General features: G+C 40.2%; 1 non-coding gene across 1 annotated transcript; it reads left to right on the plus strand.

Moving 5' to 3' along the window:
- The first annotated feature begins 347 nt into the window (after positions 1-347).
- TRNAA-AGC (transfer RNA alanine (anticodon AGC)) lies at positions 348-420 on the plus strand. Its single transcript has one exon. It is a non-coding gene; the product is annotated as a tRNA-Ala (tRNA).
- Positions 421-12,259: the final 11,839 nt, after the last annotated feature.

The following is a 12,259-nucleotide window of genomic DNA, read 5'->3' on the forward strand; positions in this document are numbered from 1 at the left end:
CTCTGTTTCAGGCTGGGATAGCAGTGTCTGTGAGCCAGGCAGTTGTGTGTGGGGGTGGGGGTGGCGGGGTTGGGGGGAGTGTTCCACAGCTACAATGTGCTCTCTTTACTTTCAGGAGATAAAAGAAAGTGCAGTTGGGAGGGAGGAGCAAGGTTTTCTCCATGACCCATTCCGGTAATCCCTTTTCCTCACACTCTTGGCTCATAGAGTTTTTTCCCCAGGCTTTGTCTGCGAAGTTCCGCCCTCAATCCGGTCCTGGCTGGGACTTGGTGGCTTGAAGTTTTCTGCAGCCCCAGGTAACCAGGAAAGAGGGTGGGGTGTGGCATATTTGACCGCGGCCAGATATCGGGGAATTAGCTCACGTGGTAGAGCGCTCGCTTAGCATGCGAGAGGTAGCGGGATCGATGCCCGCATTCTCCACTTTTAACTGGCTTCTCCCTCTTGGTTTCTGCACTCTGTTCTCACTTTAACTCTATTCTTGCTTTGACAGCCTAGGAGTTTCTCGCCTGGGATACCTGGACGCCTCTGTTGTCTCAGTATTCCTATTCCCCACAGAGACCACTACCTCAGGTACCAGCCTCCTGTCCTTTCCACTTCTGCCCCGGGCTTGGCGCTTCTAGACACTCAGGCCTAGACTCAAATTTCCCTAAAACTGTTCTCATCAAGGCCACAGGGTAAGCTCTTTAAAACTGTAAATGTAATGACAATTTTTTTAACTTAGTTTTGAAATACGACCATTATTCCTCACCCCATCCCCAACCCCCATGAGAATCATCTGTTCCCTGGATTTATGCAACACCAAGTAGTTTTGGGAGCCCTGGTGACACAGTGGTTAAGAGCTCAGCTGCTAACCAAAAGGTCAGCAGTTCCAATTCACCAGCTGCTCCTTGGAAACTCTATGGGGACATTGTACTCTGTCCTATAAGGTCGCTGTGAGTCGGAATCGAGTCAATGGCAACAGGTTTTGGATTTTTTCAAAATGATTACTTGAACTGGTCAATCTCCATTGTCGTCACTTTTTCTCTACCTTTCTCTTAAGAATAAATGTTCCCTGAGGTTCTATCTTTGGCTCCCTTCTTACTTAAACTAACTTTGTGGTATCTGTAGACACTCAGATACTGTATGCAAATATTTCTGCAAATTTTACCCCTTCCTTGCAAGAATGTTCTGAACTATTACCTCTCAACAGAGCTATAAGGATGCAACACATACAATTTTAAATGGTCTCGTAGCCACATTAAAAAAAAAGTAAACAGAAACAAGTGAAATTAATTTTAATATCAAATTTTATTTATTAAATTATCATTTCAACGAGTGATCTATATGAAATTATTCAAGATGTATTTTTTAAAATTTTTTTCATACTAAGTTTTTGAAATACCATGTGTATTTTTCACTTGCAGCATGGAATTATAGTCTAGCCACATTTCAAATACTCCATAGCCACATGTCTCTAGTTGTTAACCATATCAAGCAGTGCATTCCTTTAGAGTTTATTACTTCTGCCTTCAACTGCAACCCCTATCTGCATTCTGGAGGGCCACGGCTACTGAGTTCCACCCTTCATCCCTGACTCCCTCAATGATAGCTCCACTTGCACATCCCAGGAGAATTTCAGGACTAAGAAGACTTGAAGATAACACAATAACTTTTCTTCCCAAACCTGCTTTTAGTGAAAGTAGTTCCAGTCTTAGAGAAAAGCACCATCATCCATGCAATAACCCAAGACAGAGACCCAAGGACTTTCATATCCCTTACCAACATGTGCATTCAGTTTTTCACTAAATCCTGTCAATTCAACTTCTCTGTCTAAATTAGAAACACTAGCTTCTTTTTATTTTCCCCTTCAATAACCCAAGCTAATTTTGCCTCTGGGCATTTGCATAATATTCCTTCTGCTTGGAAGTCTCAAGAGTCTTCATGTACCTGACTTTTCCATTATTTGGGCTCACCTTAAAGTCGTCTTCTCTGAACACCTTTCCCTGAATCACATCGACTGTTTTACTTCCATCATTTCTGAAATCATCTGGTTTAGTATTTTATTTTTATTCTTTGTCTCCTCATACAAAAATGTAATACTGTCTTGCTGGTGACTGAATCCCCAAGACTAATAAATAATATAGTGCCCCAGAGCCTAACAATTCAGGTGAACCCTTAACAAATGTGTGCTGAAGGGATGATGGGATGAAAACATCTAAGTCCACTGCTGGTACTCAGTATATCTGTTCAGCATCTTTGTCAGGTCCATTAGGATAATGGCAGAACTCCCTTCTGACCTTTAAGCTTACAATTCAAAGTTACAAATGCACATGTTCTTTGACCCAGCAATTCCACTTCCTACAGTACTCTTGGGGGTATGCCAGAAAATTGTATGTATGAAGACAATCATTTCAGCACTATTTGTAACACCGGGGGACTTAAAACCCCTTAAAGGCTCATCAATTCGATGGGAAAATGGTTTAATATATTATGGCAGATCCAAACGATGGAATCTTTATTCAACTTAAGGGGAAGGGAGGCACAAGACAAAATACCAAGAGATTCAAGATCTAATTAAAAGTAAGTTTTCCAAAGAGTATATAGCAAAGAGCCAAACCCAAAAACCAAACTCTTTACTGTTGAGTCCATTCCAACTCATAGCGACCCTGTGGAACAAGGTAGAACTGCCCTATAATGTTTCCAAAGAGCGGCTAGTGGATGCGAACTGCCTTAACCACTGCACTTAATCAGCAAGGAGCAGTTAACCAAAAATATACCTATGTACATAGATCATTTCTTGCACATTCCTTAAACAGTTTTTGGAAAGACACACAAGCATTTGATAACATTGTTTACATCTTGGCCAAGGAATTGAATGCCAGGGAACTCGGCTTGGAGGGAAATTCTTCACTATCATCCTTTAGTAAACCTCTTGAATATCGAACTATGCGATTTTATTACCTATTCAAAATATGCAAGATTTTGAAATGAAATATCTGTCTCAGTGGTCTCTGTACTTCACTATTAAAAAAAAAAAAAAAGACAAACGTGAATTCATTGTATTCTTTATCCCCAATTTTAGTCCAAACTCTCTCGACTCCCTACGGCAGTCTTCATCCTACAAAGACAATTTGGATGTCCAGGGCCAGAAACTAAATATGCTCAGGGCTACGGAAACCTTGATAAAAGAGATTTTCAAAATTAAAGTGTTTTCTAGTCTTGGCAACACTTCTCACCTATCTGCCCAAGGTTGAGAGTAGGGATGAGGATTAGCGGGAGATTCAATAAGGGAAGGGAAAGGGGAATCCCAGGTACGCAGCTTCCTTTAGTTCCCATGGATTTTAATGGCCTGGAGGCAAGGGAGTGGAATTTCAAGTGCTCCACAAACTTCTACAGGTTCTGGAGTAAAGCAACTCTAGCCACAGAGCCACTTCCCCAGCTACCCATTGCTCAAGCCCTTTGTGAGGAAAGGGCAAACAGTGCCTGCTGGGGCACAAGCATTTAAGGGAGACAAAGGTTGAACTGCAACCAGAGGGATGTCTAGCCCTGTTAATAGGCCTGAGGTTCCACAAAGACCACCTGTTAGATTATACACCTGCCATCAATCTACACATGATGTGCTCATATCTTCTCCCAGCCCCAACCCTTGGACGAGGGATGTCTTGCAGACCTATCATGCACTGGATCAAGTTTCTATGAGGTCATTCCAGTTACAAAGATTCAGTTGACCACTCTCTCATTTGAGTCATCTAAATACCTTATCTTTTATTCATTCAGTAAAAGTGGGATTTAATGGATGAGGTCTCCATGTATGGTAGGATCACACAGTGAAAGTGAGATTTCTGTATGGATGAAGGTCAGAAATAAAATCTATCACAATACTCCGAAATAACTGAGCCAAAGAAGGTATGTGCAGCCTCCAGATATCAGGGAGAAATCCCACTGCTGCTGGCCTGGAGGAGATGAGATGAGGTGGCTCAGGGAGAATGTGGAGCACAAAGGATTTACAGTGTTGTTGGAAAGGAACTGGGAGGAACAGGCAGCAGTAGACTAAATAACTCTCCAAACACTGTGTGGCCCCCACCTGTTTCCAGATGTTGTAGCTTAAACGATTAAAGGTGAACGTTGATTTCTTTCTAACAATTATTTTTTCAACAAATGAAAAACAAAACAAATCCCCCTTTCATGTCTAAAGGATGGAATATTTTATTGGAATTTTAAACTAAATGTGTTTATACTGAGTTACATATAAATGTACAAGTTTCCCCATAAACACGGTTTTCTACTTTCACATAGCTAGTCAAACTGGAGGAGCCCTAGTGGTGCAGTGGTTAACACGCTTAGCGGCCAACCAACCCACCAGCCACTACACAGGAGAAAGATGTGGCAGCCTGCATCTCTAAAGATTTACAGCTTTGGAAACCCTATGAGGTTGTTCCGCTCTGTCCGGTGGGTCGCTATAAATCAGAATCAACTCTAGCACAGTGGGCATGGTTTTAGTTTAATCACACTGGGAGATGTCAGGTCAAAGTGGAGCATGGAAACACGGACTCCAAACCATTTCCTAGACATCACCACGTCAACTGTCAATTGATAATCCAAAGTCTTCTTAAACGCATGTGCCACAGAACATTCTGGGATAACTGTGCAGTTATTGGTGTGGCCTCCCCTAGATGGGACATACTCTCTTCTCTTCCATGAAATCGGGAAGTATAAATTATGATGAATACAAGAAATTTCCCACAGCAATCTTCTCCAGATTTTCCTTATGCCCTCCCTCCTCCCCTCAAATCAAAGATTGCTCCCGCATTCTTGCCCAAGGCAGTCTCTGAGATGCTAAACACTTACAGTATTTGGATGCTGGCTTCAGTCCTGGTGGGAGAAGGAGTGGCATTTGTTGATCTGAATTGCAAATGAGCCAAAATCTTGAAAGTGGAGGTGGATGAGGGGAATTAGCTCAAATGGTGTAGCTAGAGGTAGTGCAGTTGATGCCCTCATTCTACAGTTTTTCCTCTGGCTGAAAACAAGACCAGGATGAAGGAAATCAGGGAAAGAGCGGTGGGGACAGGACCCCAAGTAGCCTGGAGTAAGTTCCAGGGAATAAGAATAAGTCAGAGTACATTCATTGGTACTCAGCTGTCCTGAATATTTGAGTCCATTTTTGTGGGGCTTTAGCCTGGGAAACCGCAACTCAGCAGGAGAAAGACCTGGTGATCTACTCCTATAAACATTACAGCGTAGAAAGCTTATGGGGCAGTTCTACTCTGTCACATGGGGTAGCTATGAACCATCGACTTAAAGGCAGACAACAACAACAGCTTGGTAAACAAGAAAGCTAATGGTTGGCCCCTAGAAAGCCTCGACAAATGAAACAATTTGTGAGGCTGTGGACCCCCAGTGTGATGGGCCTGGGGAGGAGGCATGAAGATCGAGAGAGTCAGTGAAAGGAAGATTCTTACACCCAGTGAAATCTTTAGAGAAAGTTCATGTGGGAAGAGTGGGAGCAGGGGAATAATTCAAAACAGGTGGTCAACACAGAAGTGTAACAGTCTGTCTCAGACACCACCATCACTGACCCACAGTCACTGACTGATATTGCAGGTCACTGTAATGACAGTCCAGAGTTATATCCTTAGAATGGCGTGAAAAATTTTAAAAAGGAAAACATAGATGCAATTTTTCAGCACCAATGCCAGAACCTGAGATACTTTTCCTCTAGTTTTAGAGGTAGAAATATGCAAAATATGAAAAGAGAAAAAAACTCCCAAATGAAAATAGTGAAAAGCAATTTTGTCCCCATTAGTTCTCAGATCCTGGTGGGGGTCAAGACAGTGAAGAGAAGGTAGAGAAGCTTCTCGTTCTCCTATTGCAGAGCATAGCAGTCTTTGCATTTCACTCCTAGCTCACAGCTTTCCTCTCCTTCAACTTGAGCAAAGCACCTGAGACTCAAGTCCTTGGGTCCTGAGCCATCAAAAAGTATCTTCATAATGCTCTGGACATGAAGGGGTCCTGGGAAAAGGGTGGTTCTTCAAAGAAACAAGCACTGGTCAGGCCAGTGATACAGTGTAGAGAAAATGGGTTGGAAAATGCTCGCAGTTGGCTCAGCTACACAGACACTTAGTGCCATAGAGGTGGTCACTGGGCTTCTTTGTGGGTTCGTTTATAGGCTGGTTGGTTCATCAGAGAGGCCCTCACTCCAGCTGACAGCCTTCATTGACAACTTGTCCATTCTTGCTCCAGACTGGGCACTCGGCCTCCCTCTCAATCATTCAGGTCTCAACACAAAAGTCACTTCTTCAGAAGCCTTTTTCTGACCATTCCACCTAAATCAATGCCCTCTGTGGCTCCATTTTCTACATAAAATGTATCCATATTTAAGAGCATCACTAAATTACTGCTGTATTGTCTATCTCCTTCTTTGGATGTATGCTTCCTGAACCTTTTCCTTTCTTGTTCTCCCAATGTATCCAAATGTCAAGAGTTAGATCAGGGCATCTGGGAGAAAGGAGGATTCTGGAAGAACAAAAAAAAGGTTGAAGGGAGATGGATATGAATTCAAGAATGATTAGTTTGATAAGGAAAAGCTAAATTATGTTGTTTTCTCAATTTAATCCTAGGTCTAACAGAGGGAAAAGAGTGAGCAAAAGGAATCTAATATGCTTCTAATGATTAAAAACAAGTAGTATAACTCATCAATTCCAGCACAAATCCATTTTCCTCATGCCACGTGACAAACTGTCAAGTGTGTTTTGTCCTCCAAAGAGTAAAATGAAGACAGGATATGGATTACAATTGAAATAATTTCACAGTGTGGCATCTCTCACATTTAGCACTACTCCATTTAAAGATGTTAGAAAACATAATTTTAATAGGACATTAATAAACCAATCAAGTTATATTCAGTATTTTGAATCTCAATAATATATTAATTGCTTTATTAAATGTGATAATAATCTTTAGATCTAATAATTAACATTGAATTTTTATTCATACTACTAAGTTAAATTTTAAAAATTAATTTAATAATGAAAAAACAAAGAGTGGTAAATTTTATTCCTTTTTTACAGAATTATATACGTACTTGTATATAATATTACATATTAATGTATAAAATATAAACAAGATGAAAATAGAAAATCAGATTACAAAGAAACTTAAAACACAAATTATATATCAACAAAATATTAATTCTTAATGCACACATTAGCAAAATCAATAAAGTACATTATCAGACTACTTTGAAAATAATGAAAATGATGTGCTGATAAATTTTATAGCATTCTTCACAGTACTTCTTAGATTTTAGATTCTACTCTTAAATACTTTCAGAGTACAAATGATTAAATTGTGTATGTAGCAAAAGAAGTAAGAAAAAAGTATTGAAGAAAACAGAAAGAATAAATGGAAAAGATAAGTGTGGTAGTTCATTAATCAGAAAATAGCAATATCTGCTTGGTCTATTGGGAAAAAAAGTTAAATCATCAGTCAAATAAAAAAAGATGGACTAAACCTAAATTTCTTTGTTCCTTTGATCTTTTGAGGAAATGAATTAGTGGATTATAAGGTACTACATTTTAAAATTGTGGTAGGATAATTTATTAAAAGTTAATTTATATTTTATCTAGCAGTTTCCTGGGTGCAAAAAAGTGGGCACCATGCCAAGGCTACAGCAAGGATGTCAGAGTTCTAGAAGGGAAGTGAAGGGGAGGATCTTCTTTCTCTTTGTGCATTGCCACCTGCCAGGGGATCCCTTCCCACTGGTCTTCCCTGGTTTTCCTTCATTGTCTAAGTACAATCTGTTGGAATGTTGGTCAAGACATTGCCAGACCTGTCATGTGTGGAACTATACATGAGTAAAACACAAAAAGATTAAATTTCCTACATTTCAAAGATGTCCAATGTTACCAGAAAATTAAAAACAGAAGATTAAAAAAAAAAAAAAGTCAGTGTTTTCTTCATCTGCATTCAAGTGTAAAGCTCCAAGGTAGGCAATGGGAAGTAGCTGTTATAGACCAAGAGAGAAAGCAAAAGATCATTAAAAATGCAGGAAAGAAACAAAAGACCAAAATGGATGTCACAAGGGATGCTGAAACTTGCTTTTGAAAGTAGAGGAGCTGAAGTGAATAGAAGAAATGATGAAGCAAAAGAGCCAAACAGAAGATTTCAAAGGGCATCTCCAGAAGACAAAGTAAAGTATTGTAAGGAAATGTGCAAAGACCTAGAGTTAGAAAACCAAAAGGGAAGAACACTCTCAGCATTTGTCAGACTGAAAGAACTAAAGAAAGAATTCAAGCCTCAAGTTGTAATACTGAAGGATTCTATGGGGAAAATGTTAAATGATGCAGGAAGCATCAAAAGAACATGGAAAGAAGACACAGAATCAGTATACGGAAAAGTTTGGTCCAGGTTTAACGATTTCAGGAGGTAGTATACGATCAAGAACGTATGGTACTGAAGGAAGAGTTCCAAGCTGCACTGAAGACATCAGTGAAAAACAGGCTACAAGAATTGACAGAATACCGATTGAGATGTTTCAACAAATGGATGCAGCACTGGAGGTGCTCACTTGTCTATGCCAAGAAATTTGGAAGACAGCTACCTGGCCAATCAACTGGAAGAGATCCATATTTGTACCCATTCCAAAGAAAAGTAATCCAACAAAATGTGGAAATTATCTACAATATCATTAATTTCACATGCAAGTAAAATTTTGCTGAAGATAATTCAAAAACAGCTGAAGCAGTACTTCAACAGGAAACTGCCAGGAATCCAAGCCAGATTCAGAAGAGGACATGGAATGAGGGACATCATTGCTGATGTCACACGGATCTTGGATAAAAGCAGAGAATACCAGAAAGATGCTTACCTGTGTTTTGTTAACTATGCAAAGGCATTCAGTTGTGTGGATCATAAAAAATTATGGATGACATTGTGAAGAATGGGAATTCCAGAACACTTAATTGTGCTCATGCAGAATCTCTACACAGACAAAGAAGCAGTCATTTGAATGGATCAAGGAGATACCTCATGGTTTAAAATCAAGAAAGATGTACATCAGGTTGTACCCCTCCACCATACTTATTCAATCTGTATGCTGAGCAAATAATCTGAGAAGCTGAACTATATGAAGAAGAACGAGACATCAGGATTGGAGGAAGACTCATTAACAACCTGCACCGTGCAGATGACACAACCTTGCTTGTGAAAGAGAAGAGGAATTGAAGTACTTAGTGATGAAGTTCAAAGACTACCTCCTTCAGTATGGATTACAACTCAACATAAAGAAAACAAAGATCCAAGAGGTGGGGCCAAGACGGCGCAGAAGTCAGACGACTTCCCATATCCTTCTTACAACAAAGACTTGGAAAAACAAGTGATTTGATTGTATATGAATATCTAGGAGCCCTGAACAAGGCAAAGTTGAGGAATTGGACTGAGTGGCGGTGGAAGAGGGAGACAGTTGGGAAGAAGTGAGGAGTGCCAGACCAGACTCGGCTGGAGCTGCAGCTCTTCAGCCCTGACTGGCTTGGAGGTGCACAGTGAAGCAAGCATACAACTCCGAGCGCACTTGGGAGGCAGTTTCCACATCGAGAGAGATCCGGCAGCAGAGATTTTGCTTGGACACTCCAAACCAGTGAAAAGCGGGTCCTAAGTGGCTAAAGATAAGTACATACGTGTGGCCTTTCGTGGGGATTTTAAAAACAAAAAAAGCCCATTTGGGAAAAACCTCTCTCCCTTTTACCTCCTCCCTCCCAGCTCTGCACCGGTCTGGCCAGTTTCAGAAGTCTCTGAGTCCCCTGGGCCGGAAATAGATCCCAAAAGGCACCCTGACCCATTCTCCTGGCCTTGGAGAGGGAACAAATAAGCTACTGGCTCCCCTAAGCCAGGAACTTGGGGTTGGCACAGCTCCTTTGCTAGGCACAGGCTTAAGGGGTCCGCAGACTTTGAGTGACCTCTACCCCTGTATAAACTTGTGTGGACCCATCTCAATAGCATAAGCCCTCACTACCATAGTACAACAGGATATACACCTGAAGTCTAACTTCAACTATTTCAGCTGTGAAGTGGCAGATTTGTGACACTTGACACAGCCCTGCCCTTTAAGAAGGCACCTGTACCAGTCCACACCAGGGGCTTGAGGAATGGTGGCTCTACCTACGCCACCAAGTCACCTGCTAGAGGGGTCCAAGAGTAAGTGGTGCCCAGAGTCTTTACAGCCAACAGAGTAGGGTGCTCATAGTTTGGCTGCAAAACTCACCTACCTACTCACTCTAAGGAATAGGGACATGCTTTCCTTTCAGACACAGGGGCAGCCATTAGCCCCCTGCCTTGCTCAGTGCATGACACCCTACTGCAGCCAGATACCTGTGCCTACACCCATCACCCCCGCCTCTCTAAGACTGTAGGTGAGAGCCTGCATCACACACTTGGTGACCGACTGCCTGGACACCTGAGCTGAATCCATACAGGAAAATTTAATGGACTCCTGTGTGCACATACTTAGTTACAGAAATAACTACCTGGTGACAGCACCTTAGAGCTTCAAATGTGCCAATAATCAAATTAATGCACACGAGCAGCCTATTTGGGCATAACAAAACAAAACAAGAAGCTAGGATGCACTAAAGAAACATATAATTATAATAACTTACTGATAGCTCAGAGACAACAGTCAATATCAAATCATAAACAGGCAGTCCATGATGACTACAGCAAGCTCCCAAAATAAAGAATCAATAAATGCTCTGGAGGAAGAGAATTTCTTGGAATTACTAGAGGCAGAATACAAAAGATTAATATACAGAACTCTTTTAGAAATTAGAGAGGAAATTCCTCAAAACGTAGAGACAGTCAAAGAACATACAGACAAAATAATAGCGGAACTTAAAAATTTATTCAAGAACATAATGACAAATTTAATAGGCTGTAAGAATCCATAGAGAGACAGCAATCAGAAATCCAGAAGATTAACAATAAAATTCAAAATTAGATAACTCAGCAGAAAGTCACAGAAACAGAATTGAGGCAACAGAAGTCCAAATTAGTGATGTTAAAGATAAAGCTCTTGACACCAACTTATTTCAGGAAAAATTAGATAAAAGAATTAAAAAGTATGAAGAAACTTTAAGAGTTATGTGGGACTCTATCAAAACAAATAACCTACAAGTGATTGGAGTACCAGAAGGGGGGGGGGAGGAGAGGATAACAGAAAATACAGAGAAAATTGTTGAAGACTGGTTGACAGAAAATTTCCCTGATATCATGAAAGATAAGAAGATATCTATCCAAGATGCTCATCGAACCCCACAGAAGGTAGATCCCAAAAGAAAGTCACCAAGACATATTATAATCAAACTTACCAAAACCAAAGATAAAGAGAGAATTTTAAGAGCAGCTAGTGATAAAAGAAAAGTCATCTACAAAGGAGAGTCAATTAGAATAACCTCAGTCTACTCAGCAGAAACCATGAAGGCAAGAAGGCAATGGGATGAAATATATAAAGCCTTGAAGGAAAAAAACTGCCAGCCAAGAATTATATATCCAGCAAAACTGTCTCTAAAATATGATGGCAAAATTAGGGCATTTCCAAACAAACAAACGTTTAGGGAATTTGCAAAAACCAAAGCAAAATTACAAGAAATACTAAAGTGAGTCCTCTGGTTAGAAAATCAGTAACGTCAGATAACGACTCAAGACTAGAACACAGGACAGAGCAACCAGATATTGACTCAGATAGGGAAGTTGAAAATACATCAAAGCTAAAACATTGAAAATAGGGAAACAGAGATAACAATAGGTAAAAAAGGACAATATTAAAACAAAAAAGACATATTTAAAAAATGCAGAGATAGATTTTTCATATGGAGGGGAAGTCAAGGTAATATAAAGAAATAAAAGACTGGTATAAACTTAGAAAAATAGGGTAAATATTAAGGTAACCACAAAGGAAACTAACAGTCCTACAAGTCAAAATAAAAAACTATAAAAATATAACAACTCAGCAAACACAAAATCAACAACAATGAAAAAGATGGAAAAAATACATAAAGAAAAATGACTCAGCACAGAAAATTAAGGGAAACAAAGAAACTGTGAACATCACACAAAAAGAGACATCAGGGGACTCCTGCAAGATGGCGGTCTAGGCAGAAGCACCACGCCGTCCCTCCACAACAAAGATCCAAAAAACTAAGCCAAACAGAGAATCAACAATCCTGAAACCCTAGAACATCAAATGAAGAGATAAAGAACTCATCCGAACACCAAACGGAGTAAGAAT

Source organism: Trichechus manatus, unplaced genomic scaffold (assembly GCF_000243295.1).
Source record: "Trichechus manatus latirostris isolate Lorelei unplaced genomic scaffold, TriManLat1.0 scaffold00345, whole genome shotgun sequence".
NCBI lineage: Eukaryota > Metazoa > Chordata > Mammalia > Sirenia > Trichechidae > Trichechus > Trichechus manatus.